This window comes from Nicotiana tabacum, chromosome 2 (assembly GCF_000715075.1).
Source record: "Nicotiana tabacum cultivar K326 chromosome 2, ASM71507v2, whole genome shotgun sequence".
Taxonomy (NCBI): Eukaryota; Viridiplantae; Streptophyta; class Magnoliopsida; order Solanales; family Solanaceae; genus Nicotiana; species Nicotiana tabacum.
In genome coordinates, this window is record NC_134081.1 from 25,084,513 (window position 1) to 25,096,866 (window position 12,354).

The window sequence follows — 12,354 nt, forward strand, 5'->3', positions numbered from 1 at the left end:
GGTAACTCTATCGGAATTGCTAAAGATATTAAATTATGAACCCGGAACTCAAAACTGGTGATGAGTTCAATAGTTAAAAGTGTAGCTTAAATCCATAAAATTAAAATTTGGGATATACTTTTTTCCGTTGGCCAATACTCAAATCAACACGTGTTCATCATTAATGGCTATAATGATCTGATGAGGTGTTAGGAGAAAACCAATGTCGAAAGTCTAGCACAACGTTGTAGGGCAATAATTATTGAAGCTTGCCATAGTGTGTCTTAGCTCTAAAATAAGTAACATCTCATAGTCCTAGTAACATTCTGTAAGCACCTTCTTTCAAAGACTAATCTTACTGTTTCACCTATATGTTGCCGTTAAGTTCTCCATCTGGTTTCCGATCTCTCTTAGTAACATTCTGTAAACTCCTCTTTAGATTTTCCTTCTCTGTCAGCCCAAAACTTCAATAGACAAATTTCATAAGTTGAACTAACTGGAGGTACTGCTTTTACCTCAACTAGAGGTGCTGCTCAAACCTCATACAAAGGGGCACTATGGAATCGACCATCAATCACTGAAAGGAATCGGGTTAAGCTTCTTCCTATACCCTATGAAGTTATCAATGGTAAACCCATTGTCATTTTTACAAAGGAAGAGAACGATATTTTAGCACAAACTTGCAAATGGACAATTGTGGGTAAGTTTCTTCGAATTTGACCATCGATAGATATTATTCAATGTGAATTTGCTAATATATTCCTAGGAAAGGGAACCATCAAAATTTGGGCTTATGACATGAAATATGTGTTTATTGATTTTGACAATCTGGAAGATCATGTGAATGTCAGTTCTAGGAAATTCATTATGATATGATCAAATATTGTGATGACGCTCGAAAATGGACCACGAAATTCAAACCAGAAGGAGAATCTACACATGCTCCTGTTTGGATTACCCTTCCAGACCTTCCATAGCATTACTACGAATGGGAAACCATTTGCCGCATTGTTGAACCTATTGGTATACCGCTCACTATGGATAAGGCTAGTATATCTAAATCTAGACCTACTACTGCAAAGGTTCGTATTAAATTGATCTTACTAAACCTCTCCTTACAGAAGTAAATGTTGAGATCAGGAATGGGGAAGGCAATCTTGAGATGTTCACTCAAAAGGTGGAATATGAATCCCTCCTCTTACTATTGTCATTGCAAGATGCAAGGTCATTATGATAGTTCGTGTATAATTTTACATCCAGAATTGAGAAACGATGAGAGGAGCATAGTATTATTGCACAATAATAACACACACAACAAAGGTCCAGCATTCAGTGGGAAACACAAGGACCAGAGAAAATCTCAAGGACCAAACCAGAAAAGTAGTGCTACTACTATTATACCAAACAGGATCCTGCCAAGAGGAGATGAGATCAATAGAAGCCACGAGCAGACAAATGAAATAGAAATGAGAGAAATATCCATTGATGAAGGTTGGCAAATTATGTAAAATAAAAAGGGTAAAGGCAATAGCTACAGCAATGCCAACACAAAAAATGCCAATGATACGGCAATCCAGTCTAGAAACCTCAAAACCAAAAATATTGATGTTGAAAAGGGAGGAGCACAAACTCCTAAAACAATTACTACTAACACTATTGTTATAGTAACTCACAATTCCAAGGGCCAGGTGGAAAGCATGGATGTAGTGAGGCCTGACAACAAGTACAATATTCAACATAAGGGCAACAAGATCAACCATATAGAAACAAAACATACTCGATTTGATAAATAACTGGAGGCTAAACAAAGGAAGAAAAAAAAACAACTTTCAAAAGATCAAGACCAATGCTAGTAAATCAAAGCAGGACAAGAAAATTGTCTTCCCAGAAGCAAAATAAGAGGATATGGAAATGGATCTTTCACTACTACAAGTTCAAGAAAGAAAAGAGCAGATTGTGTCTGAGAAAATCCAAAATATTCACTTCCAAAGCCTTTATTCCACCGAGGTCTCCTTAGAAAATGAAGAACAATTGCATCAACATAGCTACCAGCAAATTGCTCCACTATTTGGTTTGAAGTCAATGCTCATACCGAGAATATGAACAGGAAGAGGAGATAGTGTTTTTGATTAAGAATACAATGGGAAAATTGAACCAGCCCCAGATATTGAGAACAACATCCTAAACGATACATTTGACAGGTTGGAAGAAAAATCTTTTTTTGATGATACTGCTTACAAAGATTGTATGGAAGATATTGCTATGGATAACTCATCCGAAGATTATGACTCTTCTAAGTCTGATGATGAGCTTATCAGAAGGACTAGAGATCCTTTGAGTATGGAATATGTGGCCAATACTTCCACACAGTTCCAACAAAATATTTTTTACTACAATAATCTATCTCCCAGAAATGATTTCAAAACCTCTGATGAGAAATTTGCTCCCCCACCTATGGTGGCTACGAACAATAAAGGTTGTAGACAAAACCTAACCCCTAATGTTTCCAATGATTAGCATACTTTCATGGAATATTATGGGGATAGGATCCCAAGGGGCTTCTGAAAGACTCAGTATCATTAAAAATGAGCATAAAATCCCCTACATGTTTATTCAGGAGCCTATTGTGGGGGCTAGAAAACTTAAAAAATTCAAAAGGAAGCTGGGATATCAATCCCGCTTTCACAACTTCTCTAATAAGATTTGGATTTTCTGATCTTCTGACTGTACTCTTGATATAGTGTAAGATAAGGAGAAATATGTCTTGGTTCACATAATTCAATCACAAAGCCCTGTTCCTTTTTATATATCTGTTGTTTATGCTAAATGTGATGAACAATTAAGGAATGTTATTTGGAATGAGTTGAGAACCATATCCAACAGAATTACTGGCCCTCGGGGAGTTGTTGGTAACTTTAATGTCATCACTTCCGCTGAAGAAAAGATTGGAGGAAGGCCCTACAGGCTGGAGGAAAGCTTTGAATTTATTTCTTGTTTAACTAACTGTGATCTTTAACATGCATATTTTCTTGGCTCCTTATTTACATGGAGTGATAATAGAGATCCTCCTAACACCATCTGGAAGAGGCTTGAAAGACTTGTATACAACTCAGATTGGTTCGACCAATTTGGGGGAACCTCTGTGACTCATTTGTCTAGATCTTGTTCTGATCACGCACCTCTTCTCATCACTTACAAAGTCAATAATACTGATTATATTAAATACTTCAAATTTTTGAACATGTGGAGTGAGCATGATAATTGTTTGCAGGTGGTTCAACAGGCTTGGGATATTGAGGTAGCTGGAAATCCTCTTTACATCCTTCATCAGAAAATAAAAAACACCCACAAGACCCTTAGCCAATGGTCGAGCTTTGGGGATATTTATGAAGAACCTAAGAACTTAAAGATCCTTATTAGAAGTCTGAAAGAAGCTTCCTTAGCCAACAAAACCAAGAAAACAGAATGAACCTCTCTAAAGCCAGAGCTGAATTCACCAGGTTCTTAAAACTCCAAGATAGTATCTTGAGGTAGAAGGCTAGAGTCAAATGGTTAGAAGAAGGAGATGCCAACACAACTTTCTTTCATGGTGTCATTAAGAACAAGAGAAAGAGACTAATGATTCAGAAAATCAAAGATATTGAGGGTAACTTGGTGGAAGGTACAAAAGATGTTGCTGATGCTGCCCTCAAATAGTTTGAGCACTTGTTCGCTACTGAAGAAGTTTAGGAGGACAATATGGTATTGAATGGCGTTAACAAAATAGTGTTAGATGAAGATAATACTGCATTAACTACTATCCTTATCCTCAAATATGCTGGTAGGTCTTACCAGATATGCTGGAGAATTATTGCAGAAGACCTCCATAGAGCAGTAGTATCCTTTTCCCATGGAGCCACTCTTCCTAAATTTTTTTCGCATACATGTATAGTAATTATCCCAAAAGTTGAAGCACTACAGAGTTTCTGTGACATTAGACCTTTCAGTTTATGTAATATCTCTAGCAAAATCATTGCCAGGGTGATTAATTCCAGGCTATGTAGAATTCTTCCTAGAATTGTCACTCAAAATCAAAGTGGTTTTATTAAAGGCAGAGCCATTACTGAAAACATCCCGCTGGCACAAGAAATCATCAATGACATTGGAAAACCAAGGAAAGGAGCCAATGTGGTTATCAAACTAGACATGACCAAGGCTTATGACAGAGTTTTATGGCCTTTTTTGTGTTTTATGCTTAGGCAACTTGGATTCGCAGAAGAATGGATTGATCTTATATAAAATTTATCTCTAATAACATGTATTCTCTTCATGTTAATGGTAGCAGTCAAGGTTTCTTTAAATCTGGAAGAGGTCTCAGACAGGGAGATCCTCTCCCCCCCCCCCCCGTTATATTTTAACTGCTGAACTTCTCTCGCAAATGCTTAACAATCTTGATTCTAACAGTAGATATAGAGGATTTTATATGAATGGATGGGGGCCTAATATCAACCACATATCTTTTGCTGATGACACTATTATTTTTTGCAGCAGTATGAGTTACTCTCTTCAACTTACTCTGAAGACCTTAGCTCAATATGATAAGGTCTCTGTTCAGTTGATAGATAAAAGCAAATGTTGCTTCACTATATCCACTGGCACAACCCAAAGCACCATTACAAGGGTTTGAAGAATCTTGGGAATGAGATATGATCATTTTCTTATGAAGTATCTAGGGTGTCCCCTTCATACATGAAGGAGGAAATTATCCTTTTATTCTGATATGGTAAACAAGGTGATCAACAGAATCAGAAGGTGGCATTTGAAATTCTTAACTTTTAGAGGAACAACTTCTCTTATAAGACATGTCCTTCTTGCTCTTAACATTCACACATTGGTTGTTGTCCATTCTCCCAAAAGGTACTATATCCATGATTGAGAAGTATATTAATAGATTCTTCTGATCTGGAGTAGAGGAACGGGGAAAGCACCATTGGGTATCTTGGCACAATCTCTGTTTCCCATATGAAGAAGGGGGAGCAAACTTTAGAAGGGTAGAAGATACTTGCTTGGGTTTCACTACCAAACAATGGTGGAAATTAAGAACCACTAATTCTCTGTGATCCTTATTTATGAGAGCAAATACTACTATAACTCTCGCCCTATAACAATCCCTTGATCTACTGGTCGATCCCATAGTTGGAAATCCAATTGTGACTTAAAAGACAAAGTGTATCAGAATATTTTGTGGAATGTTGGTAAAGGGAATATCAATTTTTGGTATGATAACTGGTCACCCTTTGGCCCCCTATACAAGATGATTTAGGATGACTTAATTCAACAAAACATCATGATCAAGGAGATTTATAATGATAGTCAGTGAAACAGGTCTTACTTCCAAGTTCAACCTCATGATCCGATAAAGCTTCAGGTATCCCAATCATACATAATTCATGATGATGGCACTGATGATACCCTTCACTGGACATGCTCCAATTCTGGTAAATTCTCTATCTCTACAGTTTGGAACCTACTCAAACGTAAAAGACAAGTTCATCAATTTGACTCAAGAGTTTGGCATAGGGACATTCCTTTCAAAATGTCTTTCTTAACTTGGGGAGCAGGACAAAGTCTTTCCTTCTATTTGCTCATGTTGCATAGGCCCTACCCTAAGCAACAGAAATGAAACAATCGAACATCTCTTTTGTGATGGCCAGTATGCCCAGAAATATGGAAATATTTTATTGGTTCTATTGGGATTAAGTATAACAATGTGACCATGAGAACTCTTCTTCTTAATTGCTGGAACCAGAAGACTAGGAACTTAACTACTAATTATATGTTGAAAATCCTTCTTTCCTTCATTTTATGGGAATTATGGAGATCCAGGTGTAACTCAAAGTATGGGATGGAGAGGCCTTCTTTTTCAAGATCTATCTCACTAATTTCCTTCGACATTATCCAGAAGGTTAAATCTAAATTCAAGAACATCAAAGTTGGGGAACATTGGCCAGATATGTGTAACTTTTGCAATATATCACTCAATGAAACCTCTTTCATCATCGTTAAGTAGATCAGCTCATGTATTGGAGGAAAATGTGGAGTTGGAGGAGTGGTTAGAGACAGCAATGGAAAATTCATTATGGCCAATGCAGTTCCCCTGGGGCAGGGCACTAGCAACTGGGCAGAAGCATGTGCGATATTTTTGGCATCAATTGGTGCATCAAAAAGAGAACAAAAGGGAACACCCCTTATCATTGGCGAGACAGACTCCCTCCTCATTCATAATTGCATTGCCGAAACTTGGGTTACACCGTGGAGAATTGCTGAAAAGATTAAAGAACTTAAAATGCTGGTGGATAGCCATGATATTGTCACCCGACATTGCTTCAGAGAAGCAAATAAAGTTGCGGATAAACTGGCTGCTCTATGCCACATATATGAAGAGGCGTGTATATACACTAACTTTGACTCTCTACCCTATCAAGTTAGAGGTCTTCTCAATGCTGACAGACGGCAGATGCTTACCTTTCGAGTCAAGAGGGAAAAACCAAGCGGGCTAATATATGAGTCTCCTTGAAGTAACAACTTTATTGCCTCACTTTTGTTGTTTTGCTTTATTGAAGTAGTGTTAGCTGAAGTTGTCGCAAACTTCATACACAATTCTCACATCCAGTAAAGAAGGAATGGATATACCCTCCTCAAATGTACTCTCTTCAAAAGTGACAGTAACATCGTGACTCGTTTATATAAAATAAAATAAAATAAAAGTAGCCTCTCATATAATACCTTAAATTCAAAATAAAAAAAATGAATACAGTAATAACATCCTTAAAGATCTCACTGCAAACTATGTATGTCAATAAATCATGAACAATTAAATTTTCACATATGCGATTAGTTCAAAAACCGAACTAGAAATAACAGCTAGTAAGAAACTGCTTACATGACGTGTCATAGGCTTCCCTATTAATAACGTGCAATGTGTGAATAGTCCAGGTGTAATCCAATGTGAATTAAATTACTAAATTCATGTGTAAATCCGACCAACCATATTGTTGAACTCAAATTTAATAATTAACAACTCAACTCCATTTATTTCTTCTTCCTCTTACAATACCCTTCCCTGAAGCTAACAACTTTTCTCAACAAGAAATTAAAAAACCAAGGCAAGCACTCTTCTCGATCATTTATCCATTTGTTTGTTTATGCAGCAAAAAATTTAATTATTTAATTTGTTGAGATTTCTTTCTTCAGATTTCAAATTTATTCCATTGGGTTTGTACAAGAATATTCCCCTGTAACATCTTCAACAGCACTTGGAAATATTAAACACTCTATTCCTTTCAATTTAAAGTTTTAGCAGAATAATTTGGCCCTACTTCCATCAATTTCTCTAGATTTGCAGAGATATACCATAGCATCTGTGTTCTTGGTTTTGGAATTTCTTGAAAGCTATTAGCTCCTGGGAAGGGTATTTTGATCTTCCAATTGACCTTAAGGTAACTTTTTGAGTGTTTTGACCATAATTCTCACAAAGATTAGATTAAAACAGTAAAACTAAATAGATGTGAAAGATATGGCAGCTCCTCATTATATTGTGTCCAATGAATAACATTAGAAGGATGTGCATTTACAACCACAGCAACTAAAATTGAGTACTGAGCTACCTCAAGGCTTACTTTCAGTACATAAAAGAGAAGAGCAACTAGTTATAGCAGCTAATTGACAAACAATTTGCTCAATGCTTTGTGCCTCTAAGGCTTAACTAGATGCAATTGGCCCGTGCTATCACGAGCCCAATAATTTGTGTTTTATTTTTTATTGTACTCGTAAAATGCAGAATATTTTAGGAAAAAATATTAAGGTATTAAAGTTTTTAGAGTTTCTCATTTATAATTACATCTCAAATAAATAAAAACCAAATAAATTTTTGACCCAGAATAGTAAAAGAAGAAAAATATGATTTTGTTATGTTATTTCAAATTTTCAAGTAAGACTGGTTTTTGCGTAACTGTAATAACTGGGGTTTCATGTGAAATCTACTTTTGTGCGATAAGTTAATTGACGGTTAGAATTGTAAAGTCAAATTTAACGTGAAATATTTTTTAATTAATATCTGATTGCAATGAATTGTGATATTTTTCGTCGAGTAGATTTTCAAGTTAAAGTAATTAAGATATTTTGGGTTGTTAACAAATTCTATGTGAATTATAGTAATATAAAAATGATAATTAGAAAACTATTATGTTAATTATCAATTGTTTGTTTATTCATATTAAAATTAAGATATACGATGCATAACATAAAACTTGTCTATGGTTTTAAATAATTAAAATTTAATATATAAATAATTACTACTAATAAAATATCAATTTGTCTACTAAATATAACTACTTCACTTTTGGAAATCCAAGTACTACACAGTATTAGTGCAAAGATTAGCACCCTCAAGTGACAACGAAAGGGTCACAACACATATGGTTTAGAAGCTCGACAATAGTGTTCACCGCTACAATTTCGTTGGACACCTTCGAATTGACGTCTTCATAAAAAGCTTTCTATTGGTAAACTTAAATAAATCTATTTGCTTTATCCATACATCTATATTTATATTTCAAGTTTAACAAAATCAGAAAAATGATACCAAGTAAGACTTTCTTCTTTTGGAACAAGAAAACTCATACTCCATCCGTTTTAATTTGTTTGAAACTTTTCGGAATACGATAGTCAAATTGACTAATTTTAATGTGAATTTGGACATAAATTCTTTAAGTTGTTAGAAATAAAGCTTACATATTTAAAAACTAAGTAAAAAAGTAATTTAAGTCACAACAGTTAACGACTCAAAATATATAACACTATTTACAAAAAATATGGTTAAAGAATAGGTTCATTCTTTTTGAAACGGAGGGAGTAATAATCTTAGGATTTTGTTTGCTGAAATTTAAACCTTATATAATCAACTAACAAAATTAATGAGTTTTCTACGATAAGAGTTGATTCTCATCTTCATCCGAAATGATACATTAGTCATATATTATTGCATGTTAGTTTTGGCATAGAAATTCAGTTAAAATTCAAGTTCTGCGCAAAAAATAATTAATTTATCTTCTAGAATACTAAACATATTTTCTTTCATATACTATCACAGTTTCAGCCAAATAAATTTGCATAGAAATCCATACAAAATAATAAAAGTTGAGATCGAAATTTCTTTGTTGATCTTAAAAGATGAAATAGAATTTATTGGGCTACTATTTTTAGGCAAGCAGATCGTGAACTGAAAGAAAAACTATAGCAATGTATTACTACAATTTATTATAGTATCAAACAAAGTCGTATAGCAAAGAATTTATAACAGAGTTAACATAATTGTTCCTCACAATCCCTGTACTAACTTTGATATGTATTAGACACAACGAAATAGCCATGTGCTTGCCACAATAGCTAAGACTATTGAGAGAAAATAAACTCAGTAAAACATTATGTGGCTGTCAAAAATTCAAAAGGCTGCAGATAGAGTAGGCGCAAACAGTTATGGGACCCACATGTATTAAAGTAATTATCTGGTTCTTTTGTCAAATGCAGACAAAGTACATACATAAAACAATCTAGTACAATATCCCTAAAGCATAATCATCTTGAATTGACAAAGGTGACCCTTGATCAGCAAACAGGCATGACGACCCTGAACTGCTTCCCAAGGGGCTTCTATATAGTAGTAATTACAGCACATGAACACGAAAAAAGAAATTGAATTTTGTTCCTCAATCATGGATTTACTTCTTCAAGCCTCGCGTTAACTGCCACAATCAAAGAAATTGAATTTTGTTCCTCAATCATGGATTGTATGGTCCAAAGTAATCAGGAAGAATGTGGTATAATTACCTTAGTGAATATTTAAAGATTATATAAATGATGCCATGTGTTCATATATTTTTATTTAAGAAAATAATATCGGAGTTTGTTATACTTCCTGTATATGTTGATAACATAAACCTTATTGGAACTCCTATAGAACTCCAAAAGACAATTGATTATTTAATGAAAGAATTCGAGATGAAAGATCTCGGAAAGACAAAATTATGTCTCGGTTTGCAAATTGAACATTTGGCAAACAAGATTTTTGTTCATCAATCTGCCTACGTAGAAAATGTATTGAAATGGTGTTACATGGATGGAGCACATCCATTAAGTACTCCAATGGTTGTTCGATCACTTGATGTGAAAAAGGACCCGTTCCGACCTTAAGAAAAGAATGAAGAGTTTCTTGATCCTGAAGTACCATATCTTAGTGCAATTAGTGCACTAATGTATTATGCTAACACTATAAGGCCAGACATAACTTTTTCAGTTAATGTCTTAGCAAGATATAACTCTGCTCCTACATGGAGTCATTGGAATGAAATCAAACACATATTGCCATATCTAAAAGGGACTACCGACATGGGCTTATTTTATGGCAATGATTGTGGTCCAAATCTTGTTGGTTATGCCGATATTGGGTATTTATCTAACCTACACAAGGCTGGATCTCAAACAAACTACGTGTTTACATGTGGAGGCACTGCCATATCTTGGCGATCGACTAAGCAATCAATCGTGGCTACTTCATCTAATCATGCTGAGATATTGTTATTCATGAAGCAAACCGAGAATGTGTATGGTTGAGGTCTATAATACATCTTATTCGAGAAAAATGTGGTTTGAAGTGTGACAAACTACCCACCATTTTGTATGAAGACAATGTAGCATGCATAACCTAATTGAAGGGAGGATTCATAAAAGAAGATAGGACAAAGCACATTTCACCAAAGATATTTTTCACACATTCTTCAAAAGAATTGTTATTTTAATATGCAACAGATTCGTTCACCAAATCTCTACCGACGTCAACCTTCAAGAAGCTAGTGTACAATATTGGGATGCGAAGGCTCAAAGATGTGAATTGATATTCTCATCAGAGTGAGTTTATATGCGTTGTACTCTTTTTTCCCTTATAAGGTTTTGTGCCATTGAGTTTTCCTTGCAACATTTTTAATGAGGCAATCAAAAAGCGCATTATTAAATATGTGTACTCTTTTTCCTTCACTAGAACTTTTTTCCACCGGTTTTTCCTAGTAAGGTTTTAACGAGTCACATTATCTACTAATGAATATTCAAGTGGGAGTGTTATAAATAATATTAAGAGTGAGTGTCCATATATTATAAAATTACTTAGGAGCAAGTTAGTTAGTCATAAACTAGTCTAGTTGCTTGGTCACTAAGATTTATTACTTGGCCACCAAGACTAGTTACTTGGTCACCAAGCAACTCTCTTATAAATAGGAAACTTCTCAACTCATTTGTAAAAACATCATTAATAGCATGATCAAGAAAGGATCTAGTATTATCTCTCTAAATTTCTCTTGTTTTACTTTATTTTACATTATTCCATAACAATATTGGGTTATCGATTAAATCGATTAAGAAATTGAATAAAGTGATACTCGAACTGATAACCTGTTAGTCATATAATTTCAAGTCGTTCTCGAATAATTAATCTAATAGCCTGATACCAATAAACTGTTAACACTTTCTTCGATTCGAATTACCTAGTAAGATTCAATTATAAAGAACCCTACTTGAATTCAAAACACTATACGAAGCTATTATATTGAAATCTTCAAATGCCATTTCGGAGTTATTTTCTCAAAGTCAAAACTCCGGTCGACTCTTACCATTTAAGCTTCCAAAACTAGGATCATTTTTTCAAATTGACCCCGAATCATCTGAAGACCGAACTCGATCACACACGCAGGTCATAACACACAATACAGAGCTGTTCGGGACCTTATGCCGCCGAACGGGACGTTAATTTTCAAAACGATCGGCTGGATCGTTGCAGAAATAAAAGAGGAAAATAGTCATTCGTTAATGCAAAAATAAAATTTGAATAAAAAATAGCGCTAATTAAAATACGAAAGAACTTTAGAAACGACCACTGGAGTTTGAAATTGTTCCTGGAGTTCGAAATTCTCGATAGGTGTAATTTTCATCCCTCCTTTTTTAAAGCGTTAATTTGTAGAACATTAATGGATAATTAAAAAAATAATGTAAGCAATCATTGATATTAAATTTTTATTGTTATTGTAGTAACCTAACCACTTCTCTTTAAACAAACTTGCATATGTTCATTTTTTGAAATAGATATATACTCCATTTAACGTGAATTTAGGGTGTTATAGTACGCTTCCGTGTTTATAATTATTATTTCGATTATTGGTGTTTAAATACGTTAGAGGCGGAGCTAGAATTTTAATTTTATGGGTTCTGAATCTTAGAACGACGACTTTAAGTTTCGATAACTAGGTACCAAATTTAATATTTCTTCATATTTAATGAATTTTTAATACA